Genomic DNA, 11,378 nt, shown 5'->3' with positions numbered 1-11,378 from the left:
TGCTTTGGATCATGAGCTGTTCCAAGCCTGCTCCATACTTTTTTCTTCCCGTTATTGTCTTCTTTTCTTCCCGTCATTCTGGTACAGGTTGATCTTAATTTCAGTTGTCCAAAGAATGCTTTTGCAGAAGTGCTCTGGCTTTTTTAGATGTTTTTTTGGCAAAATCTAATCTGGCCTTGTTTGCAGCTTGTGTTAAAGCCTCTGTATTTGCTCTGGTGAAGTCTTCTCTTGATTGTAGACTTTAACAGTGACACGTCTGCCTCCTGGAGAGTGTTCTTCTCTTGGCTGGATGTTGTGAAAGGGTTTTTCTTTACCATGGAGAGGATTCTCTGATCATCCAGCACTGTTGTCCTCCGTGGATGTCCAGGTCTTTTTATGTTGCTGAGCTCACCAGTGTGTTCTTTTTTTCTGAGAATGTACCAAACTGTTGATTTGGCCGCTCCTAATGTTCCTGCTATCTCTCTGATGGATTTGTTTTGTTTCTGAAGCCTAACAATTGTCTGTTTCACTTGTATGGAGAGATCCTTTGACCGCATGATGTGGGTTCACAGCAACAGCTTCTAAATGCAAATGGCACACTTAGAATCAACTCCAGAACTTTTACCTGCTTAATTGACGTGGAAATAATAATGAAGGAATGAAGAAATAGCCCACACCTGTCCATGAAACAGCTTTTGAGTCAATAGGTTGATCTTAATTTCAGCCATCCAAAGAATGCTTTTCCAGAAGTGTTTTTTTGGCAAAGTCTAATCAGGCCTTGTTTGCACATTGTGGTGAAGCCTCTGTATTTGCTCTGGTGAAGTCTTCTCTTGATTGTAGACTTTAACAGTGACACGTCTGCCTCCTGGAGAGTGTTCTTCTCTTGGCTGGATGTTGTGAAAGGGTTTTTCTTTACCATGGAGAGGATTCTCTGATCATCCAGCACTGTTGTCCTCCGTGGATGTCCAGGTCTTTTTATGTTGCTGAGCTCACCAGTGTGTTCTTTTTTTCTGAGAATGTACCAAACTGTTGATTTGGCCGCTCCTAATGTTCCTGCTATCTCTCTGATGGATTTGTTTTGTTTCTGAAGCCTAACAATTGTCTGTTTCACTTGTATGGAGAGATCCTTTGACCGCATGATGTGGGTTCACAGCAACAGCTTCTAAATGCAAATGGCACACTTAGAATCAACTCCAGAACTTTTACCTGCTTAACTGATGTCGAAATAATGAAAGAATAGCCCCCATCTGTCCATGAAACAGCTTTTGAGTCAACTGTCCAATTACTTATGGTCCCTTGAAAAAGGGGGAGGTACATATTAAAGAGCTGTTATTCCTTAACCTTTCCTCCAATTTTGATGTGAATACCCTCAAATTAAAGCTCAGAATTTGCACTTTAATTACACCATATTCATTATATATCTGTAACTTGAATATGTTTTGGTCAACAGCTAATATAATAAAATTTGCCTGTGTCCAAATATATATGGACCTAACTGTACACACACACAAACACACACCCTAATGTTGTAGATGTTGTATCACTTTTAAAATATGCTGATTTCTGATTTTAATTAAAATCATTACAATAATGTGACTTGCTTTTGACAACAATGGGTAATGAGCATTATTTTATTTTATTTTTTTTGCATCAGGGAAAATGATAATGTGTGTAATTTTCATAAATAGCACAATTAAAAAAAAAAAATCTAAAAGCCTATTGGGGTAACCATCCAAAACACTCTAGCAACCATCCATACAAACCCTAGCAACACTGCAGCAACCTTGACAGAGGCAAACTCATATTTTCATCATAAAGTGTAAAAGAAGTTAAGGAAAAAAATACCATTATAAAAATATTATATGCATTGCATTGTACATGAAATGCTCAAGGAAATATCTAAAGGGAGAATTTTAACATTAATTTTTCTGCTTTTGAAAATGTTTTTAATGAGCCCTGAGAGGTGGATTATGATTAAAAGTTCACAGAAAATGCCTACATTAGCAGGTCAAGAGCATTTTTTAGTCTATTTATTGACAAAATCAGCGGAATAAATTTTGCATGAATGATAAACTGATGTTAATGGAAATCAGTCCAAGGTCAATGTCTGCGATTTCCTAGAACAACCTGAAAAACCCTCAATTAGACACAAGCGGAAAAGAAATCACAGGATGTCATCAGGCCGGCTTTGACAAAATTATCACTCGCCAAGTGCCAAATGTGAGGAAAAAATTCACTCATAAATATGTATAAAATTCACACACCATTAGAATGTGTTAAAAAGTTAATTTTAGACTTTGTCTAACTAACCTGCGCAAATGTCACAACAGGAAACGATTTTATGGCAACTTCAAATGTCTCCAGTTGTTTTTTTATTTTTTTTTATCTGATTCGTTTACATCAGTGTTATTTTAGTACTTGACTAATATAGTTTTATTAAAATAGTTTTTATTAATATTTTGAATTAGTATTCATTTTTATATTTTCTGTTGTCATTGAAGTTAAAGTAAAAAAAATTAAAACGTCTATTTACATATGTATATATATAAATATATTCAGTAAATATATATTATATAATAAATATTATTCATAAATGATAAATTATATTATTTATAAATTATTTATTTCAAGCAACTTTTTTATTGATTTAGTTTCAGCTTTCTATAACCCTGGTACACACAAACAGATGTTCTGTTTCTCCCATCTGTATGACAATATCTCATCCTCTCCTACAGCACAAAATTCAATCCGATCCAGAGATAAACAGATGTTTTCGATCGACTACGCATCTGCAATGATCCAAAAAACAGTCGGTATGATTAGTCTTTCCATGAGGCTTCATGTGCACCAAAACAAACCAACAGCTACAGGAGTGACTCCAGCTCCAACTGGAACAGACAGCCATCAAAGACGCTGAATTTCCAGAAATACATACAGTGCTTGAGCAGCAGAGGACTGTTTTTATCATGTTTGGCCGAACCGCATTGGTTCATTGACGCAGAGGAAACGAACAGATCAAGAGATGCCCATTAAATGCCAGCTGTGGCCTTACAAAACACGCTACAGACTTAGAGAATAAAGACACTGCTATGATGAAGTTACAGTAGTCTATAGACTTTAGAAAGGCTGTAACCACCCCAGACAGCGAGGGGGACAAGATTCGGCCAAACTGTTCAATTTAATGTTGAAACAAGGCTGTGAGGCATATACTTAGAGTCTTTACAATGGCATGCACTGTATAACAGTCCTAGATAATCAAGTTTTTCTTTGAAAGACGTTACATCAGCTGAACAATCGTTATGTTAAACACCAGTAACAATCCACTGAACGCACTGTACTTCAGTCCCTCACGGCCTCGTTTTCATTTCTGTCAAACATTACTCTGACTAAGGTCTATTGAGTGGCAAGAGACAAAGAGAGCTCCAATTAAATATAAAAATACTGTAATTTGCATCCCGTCTTGTCGTTTTGACGATCGACGGGGTCTGAAAATCCACTTCGTCGGCAGAGATGAAGGCACAGCAGTGGACGGCGAGTTATCAGCTCTTTAAGCCCATGGTGTGTTGAGTTTTCACGGTGGGACGCTCTATCTCAACATGGCATAATGGGCCTCGCTTTGACCGCCTATAGAAGCGACCGCCGACTCGCAGAGACACGCTCCATTCATTTACAGCAGAAATCAAGAGTCTCGTCCTCTGGGAAACCATTCAAAGATGTTCGTGAAACCAAAAGCATTTCAAAACCAAAACATGACCCATACCATCATTATTATTGCTCAAAATTCAGACTCAGGGATTTGGACTGCTCTTCGGCTGGATATCAACACACCCATTAACGTAAACTACGCCAGAGCGCGTACACACCTCACGCATCGGATGCCACCACTATGTCCAAAGCAGTTGGACATAGTGGTGTATTAGAGGTAAAAAATGATATAAATACTGTTCGGTTTCTGACACAAACCGATCGTTTCGTGTCTTAGGACATCAATGTGTCGTCACGAGCCGCAGGGTTTAATTTGGATTTGTCTGTGCATGTTTTTTTTACTCTCATAGATTTTGTTACCATTGCCATGCATTATACAACTGATAGACTGCAACGGCTGGAGTTAAAAATCTCAGTTTGTGTTCTACTGAAGAAACAAAGTCACCTACATCTTGGATGCCCTGGGGGTAAGCAGATAAACATCAAATTTTCATTTTTGGGTGAACTATCCCTTTAAGTCTCCTCTGCTCACCCAGGCTGCATTTATTTGAGAAAAAATATACCAAAATCAGTAATGTTGTGGAATATTATTACAATTTCGAATAAGTGTTTACTATGTGGATATATTTTAAAATGTAATTTATTCCTGTGATGCAAAGCTGAATTTTAACCCTTTAACTGTCACACCCATTTTTGATTGAAAAATGTAACTTAAATTGTTATAATTCCTGAACGAAAACATTTTGTAATATGATTTTGATTTACCATTTCCATGGTAATGCAATGTCTGATTTTAAAATGGCTTTCACAGGATACACTTTGAGATTTTAAGCTTTCAACTGATATATACTTTATGATGATTTCTAAAACGTGAAAGGGAAAAAGGCAACGAAAAAATACTTTTTGTGACAAAGGTCAGAACTTGTTTTGATATAGATTTTTTAAGGGTGCACTCTTGTCATAAATTAATCTATCACTGTTCCTACATAATTTGTAACAAAAAACAGCAATAAAATATCTATTTAGAAGTCTTAGACCTTTCCAACGATATATAGTTGTCATGATTAGATTAGGATTTAATTGTAATATAGTGAAGTAAACTGACAGTTAAGAGGTTAAGCATCATTACTCCAGTCTTCAGTGTCACGTGATTCTTCAGAAATCATTCTAATATGCTGTTTTGCTGCTTAAGAAACATTTCTGATTATTATCAATGACAAAAACAGTTGTGCTACATATTTTTGTGGAAATTGTGATACAGTTTTTAAGATTCTTTGAGCAATACATTATTTTTAATTAATTTTTTTTTAAACAGTATAAATGTATTTACTGTTATTTTAATAAATTGAATGTGTCCTTGCTGAATAAAATGTAATTCTTTAAAAAAATTTAATATTTATTTCTTTAATAAAAAAAATTACAAATAGAATAAATGAACATAAAAAAAGATGTATTTATTTTTCAAATACAAATAATTAAAGAATAAACAAAACTAAAATAAAAACAAAATAAAATATAAAATAAAATAAAACATTTGAATGGTAGTGTAATTAACTGTAATTGTAAACAACTGTAAACTATTTTCTTCTTTGGATTAACATACACTGCTGAATCATTCACATTAATACCAGGAATGTGTATTAATAAAGTAAATAGAGTTTTATTATTTCCTGCTTTTAATTTCAAGTTTACAGCATGTACTTGGTGATCCATGTTGATGATGTTTTTAGCTGAATAGCGATAATCAAAACAATATTTCCTTTTTGGTTAATGATAACATAACATACCCATTATGTCAGAGCACATTCAAGTTCAGATTTAGTGCTTTAATTGGAGCAGTTGTGCATTTGGCTTTAGCTAGCATCACACAGCATTGTGAGAGTGCCAAAGTCATGACTGCATGACACCGAGAAAATAAACTCCCTAGAGCCGCTGCTCACCCCTCTACCCCTTGTTTTCACTCCCGCTTCTACAGTCATTTCAGAGCTAAAGACATGGAAGGACAACTCAAAGTGCGAGACTGTGGCTTTATGACCGGAATCCATCATCAAAGAGCAATTAAACAGTAAGTGTTGCTGATTGGGCTGGAACGGGGCACGCTGTCAGAATAATCAGCGTCCTCTCGCTGCCGTCGGAGGGCTGGACTCGAGGGGTGTGGTATTTCAAGACTGCGAAAGGTTAGGAGACGCCCCGCGAGAGCACGCCATCGGCCACCGCGATTAGTACCAGGATTCAGTGCACAAATATGACATTTGATGAGCCGGTGTGAACATGTGGTGCAGATACACAAGCTGTGTTTGTGTATAATGCCGTCAAAATGAGAATTCCTTCGCCCACTGTCTCAACACGAGCAGCCTGCCATGGAGCTCGACTTCATGCAGATTTCAGAAATTAAAAATGCAATGATCATGCTATTAGGTTCAGTACTTGTACTCACTAAAATGCTTTAAGAATGCATGCAACAATTATTGTAAGATGCTCAGCAGTGGCCGGAAACTTCATGCAAATCTTTCTTTTCTGTAGCATTCTGTATTCTGTAACAAACAGTAAATACATTTTACCAAACCTTTTTAACTCCAATCTTTTCCTAATCCTAATTATTAACAATAATAATCACAAATCGCCTAAAATATTATCAACAACATGTGATTTTACAACATTTTCGCCCTGATTGGATGGTAAAATTATTAATTTTTTCCTTTGAAATAACATGCACTAATGAATTCTTCACAATAAGACCAGGAATGTGCAATGCAAAATGCAATGCAAAATGCAATATGCAATATGCAATATGCAATGCAATATGCAATGCAATGCAATGCAATGCAATGCAATGCAATGCAATGAAATGAAATGAAATCCATTCAAATCCAAATGCCACGCCTGGCATTAAAAAAGTAATAAATCTTACTGACCCCAAACTTTTGAATGGTACCGCATCTCTCATTATAAACACAGTAATCAGTAACTCTTAGATTATTACTCAGGTAATCATACCTATGATTTTTGGCTTGATTGGATGGTAAAAAGTGTCTCTTTTTTTCTTTGGATTAACATGCACTAATTAACTATTTACAATAAAACCAGGAATGTGCATTAAAAAAGTAAATAGAATCAATTCTAATTTCATGCTGACTTTAAAGCATATACTTGCATACATTTTAGACATTATGGATGCATAACCTTGATATCAGATTCAATAGTGTGCTAATGTACTTGTACTCACTAAAATCCTCTATGAATGAAGAATGCAATGCATGCAATACTGAATGCAATGCATACAATACATTCAATATTTATTGTAAATATAATAATGATGCTCAATGGTGATCAGTAACTTTATGCACATCTGTCTTTTTGGTGGTATTTAAATAGATGGATGGATGGATGGATGGATAGAAGGATAGATGGATGGATGGATGGATAGAATGATAGATGGATGGATGGATAGAATGATAGATGGATGGATGGATGGATGGATAGAAGGATAGATAGATAGATAGATAGATAGATAGATAGATAGAAATAAATAAATAAATATATAAATAAATAAATCTTATTGAGCCAAACTTCTGGGCAGTGCATTTATCTCTATCACTAAATGCTTAGATTATTACCCAAGTAATCAGACCTTATTTAGATGTAAAAATGTATCTTTTTTTCTTTGGACTAACATGCGCTAATGAATCATTCACAATACGGAATGTGCATTAGGGAAGTAAATAAATTCACTTTTAATTTCATGCTGCCTTTGAAACAATATATAGAGGTACAGTATATGCTTTAGACATTATAGACACAACAACCTTGATATCAGGTTCAATACTGTGCTAAACTCGCTAAGCCCTCTAAGAATGACGTTTACATTTGAATGGTAGTGTATCTGTAATTATAAACAATAATAATCACTAACTGCTTTAATACTTTTGCCCTGACTGTATGGTAAAAACTCTTTTTTCCTTTGGACTGATGTGCACTGACGAATCATTTACATGAAGACCAGGAATGTGCATTGAGAAAGTAAATAGAGCATATCCTTGCATATATTTTATACATTATGGACGAAAAACCTTGATATCAGGTTCAATACTGTGCTAATGGACTTGTGCTCACTAAAATGCTCTAGGAATTAAGTATACTTGCAATATTCATTGTATATAAAATGTAGACGCTCAACAGTATCTTGCTCAATCTTTCTTTTTATGGCATTAAAACAAAATTTACTCTGAACAGTAGTGTATCTAATGCAGTAATCAGTAACTGCTTAGATTATTACCTAAGTAATCAGACCTATGATTTTTGGCTTGATTGGATGGAAAAAAATGTCTCTTGTTTTTCTTGTTTTCTTTAGCAAAGATGAATCCTTCAGAACAAGACCAAGAATGTGAATCCGTGTATCATTCGATCATTCGTTTTTTGATTTAATATTGAAAGTAAAAAAATGAGAAAACGGCTCCTTTTTCGTTTTTTTCTTTTTTTCCAAAAAAGGAAAAACGAAAATTCAGCTTAAATGTTCGTTTTTCGTTCATGGGTGGAAAAATGAATAAACAGCTTGAATATTCGATTTCTACACGTGGACGGGAATTAAACGCCCCTTTCTGCTGATTGGTCAGTCGAAGATCAAACCGTGCCTTCACCAGTTCTTCTGCAGTATCATGCAGCAGAATAATAGTCCTTGCATACCGGGGCGGAGTCTACACGGGGCTTTCTTCTGTGTAGATATAAATTCTATTCTTTGCATCAGCTGGGCATGGCAGGGTATGATATGACAGCTGTCATAGCCTACCCTGCTCACCCAGTAAGTCTGTTTGTTTGTTTAATTAAGAATTAATTAATTAATTTGTTTCAAAATAAATATTTTAAACACTAAGACAAAAAGGAAAGAATAATAAATTGGCTTGGGTATATACAGTGGGGAAAATATTTATTTGATCCCCTGCTGATTTTGTAAGTTTGCCCACTTACAAAGAAATGAAAGGTGTGTAATTTTTATGGTAGGTTTATTTTTTCCACCTCCGTGCTTGACTGTAGGGATGGTGTTCTTGGGGTCATAGTCAGCATTTCTCTCCCTCCAAACACGGCGAGACAAGTTAATGCCAACGAGCTCAATTTTGGTCTCATCTGACCACAGCACTTTCTCCTGAGCCTTCTCTGAATCATTTTGATGTTCATTGGCAAACTTTAAACGGGCCTGTACATGTGCCTTCTTGAGCAGGGGGACCTTGCGGGCGCTGCAGGATTTCAGTCCATTGCGGCGTAGTGTGTTACCAGTGTTTTGCTTGGTGACTGTGGTCCCAACTGCCTTAAGATCATTAACAAGCTCCTCCCGTGTAGTTCGGGGCTGATCCCTCACCTTTCTCATGATCATCCTTACACCATGAGGCAAGATCTTGCACGGAGCTCCAGACAAGAACTGTCATTCTGACTGACAACCGGAGAACAACCAATAGTAAATATAATAGTAAAAAAAACTGTTAGAGTTATATAATGTAGTTTTGTGTTTTATTAAAATTGATTGTAATTGATATCTCAAAAGGATATGCACTTGTGCGCGGCATGAGCTGCTGCGCACTCGCACTGCAACGCAAGATTTTCATAAAATATAATAACTTGCCATTTCGGTTTGTTTCTCACCAAACCCTCAGTATACCTTCAGAATGCTTGGAATATACGCCAGGAGATGCATAGGATTATTTTACGACAGATATGCATCCGCTTCAAAAAACAAACAAAAAAAACCTAAAGTCACCATTCTCTGCCATTAAATTGGCAAGCGCGAGCAGGACATTTTTGTGTTATTAAGTAATACCTATAGCAAATTATTTCTCGGATCCCCTATCACTTTAAGAACCGCTGGTCTACACAGAAGAAAGACCTGTCTAGACTCTGCCCGGTACAAGTTGTGTCGAGCTATTCATTAGTCTGTCTGATGAGAAAAATATGAAATTGATAAAAATGGGTTATTAATCCGTACAACTGCAGCAGGGGAGGACTATTATTCTGCTGCATGATACTGCAGAAGAATTGATGATGGCACGGTTTGATCTTCGGCTGACCAATCAGCAGAAAGGGGCGTTTAATTCCCGCCCACGTGTAGAAATCGAATATTCAAGCTGTTTATTCATTTTACCACCCATGAACGAAAAATGAAAATTTAAGCTGAATTCTCGTTTTTCGTTTTTTGTAAAAAAAAGAAAAAGGAGCCGTTTTCTAATTTTTCTACTTTCAATATTAAATCAAAAAACGAATGATCGAATGATACACGGATTAATGTGCATTAAGGAAGAAACAACCTTGATATCAGCTTCATTACTGTGCTAATGGACTTGTATGCACTAATACTTGCAATATTGATTGTAAATAAAATTGAGATGCTCAGTATAGCCAGTAACAATGCAAATCTCTCTTCTTTGTGGCATTAAAATGACTGAAAACCAGCCAAATAAGCACTTGCATAAAGTTACCAGTCACTCATTATTTTTATTTACTCACTTAACTTGGACTAGCAAAAGAATTCGCCTTTGGCAATTAGAGAGGTGTATATATCCTCAATTCCAAAACCTACTGAGCTGCATCCACAGGGAGTGTTTTAAAACGCACTCCAAAAAATAATCTGCAGCATTATGATGACTTCTAAGATGCACGTTCAGCCAAAAACATCACAAATATCCTACGGGGAGAATGCACTGCAACAAGCTTTTATCTATATTCTAGGTGTTGTTTGTTTATTATTTACATTTGGCCTCTTTTAGGCTCATTAGTCATCAAATCCTCTGGAAACTCCACAGATGTTATGAAGGTTGCAGGTACAGACGGGCAGCTTTTTTATCTCACCGAGCACCAGAGCAGCTCACAGATCAGAGTTTCAAATCATCTCAAGTTTACTTGAGTTCTGACGTGACCAGACAGCTGTCTATGCAAGGCAACTCACTGAGTTTCCAAACAGAGCCATAAAAAATAAGAGCGAATCGATGACAAACAGCAAGAGCACCTTGCTGCTGCTCCCGATCGGCCCGACGGCAGCCTTGAGACGCGGACTGACTGAAGACATCATGTGATCGCAGTACATGTCATGCTTATGAGCGTGAAACTGCAGGCAAGATGGATGGTGGGCTATAAATTAGGAGTCAGCGGGGTGCAGTGGGTGCTCTCTCTCTCTCACAAGCCCACTAACAAACCTCCACGCTTCTGTCAATCGGACCGAGTCTCAGCGGACTGTTCATGAGTCTCATTCATACTGCACACAACAGTGGTAAAGCTCAGAGAAATGACCGGCTGCAATCTGATTATCTGGCTTTAATACACTTTCAGAGTTTAGAGGCTTTCTTTTTGTAGAAAAATAATCACGATATTGATGACATCAACTTGTTTGCATGATTTTGCCTTTTGACAGTATATTTTCCAATATACTGCATATTTTTCTACAGAATGCAATACTAAATAATTCAAAAATAATTCAAATTCAAAAATGAAAAAAACTAAAACAAAACTAATATATTGAAAAGACAGTCACACTGACATTTAAAATGATGCAATATATAGGCTACAAATATATACATATATAATTTATAAATTTTCAATATCGAATCGAGTATATTGAAAATATTCGGTATATATCTTGCATTTATAACAAATACTTAAAAAAATGTAAAATCAATAAAACGACAAAAAATGACACACACAAGTATATATAT

At 36.0% G+C, this 11,378-nt stretch overlaps 1 protein-coding gene across 1 annotated transcript in view; it reads right to left on the bottom strand.

The window, feature by feature from the left end:
• The window catches only part of LOC107733414 (kelch-like protein 29), a 148,695-nt gene that overhangs the window by 29,802 nt on the left and 107,515 nt on the right, over nt 1–11,378 (bottom strand). The window lies entirely within an intron of this gene.

The sequence above is a fragment of the Sinocyclocheilus rhinocerous genome, unplaced genomic scaffold (genome assembly GCF_001515625.1).
Source record: "Sinocyclocheilus rhinocerous isolate Xijiao unplaced genomic scaffold, SAMN03320098_v1.1 scaffold853, whole genome shotgun sequence".
NCBI classification, from domain to species: domain Eukaryota; kingdom Metazoa; phylum Chordata; class Actinopteri; order Cypriniformes; family Cyprinidae; genus Sinocyclocheilus; species Sinocyclocheilus rhinocerous.
Note: the sequence above shows the minus strand (reverse complement) of the source record. Positions and strands in the feature narration are given on the sequence as shown.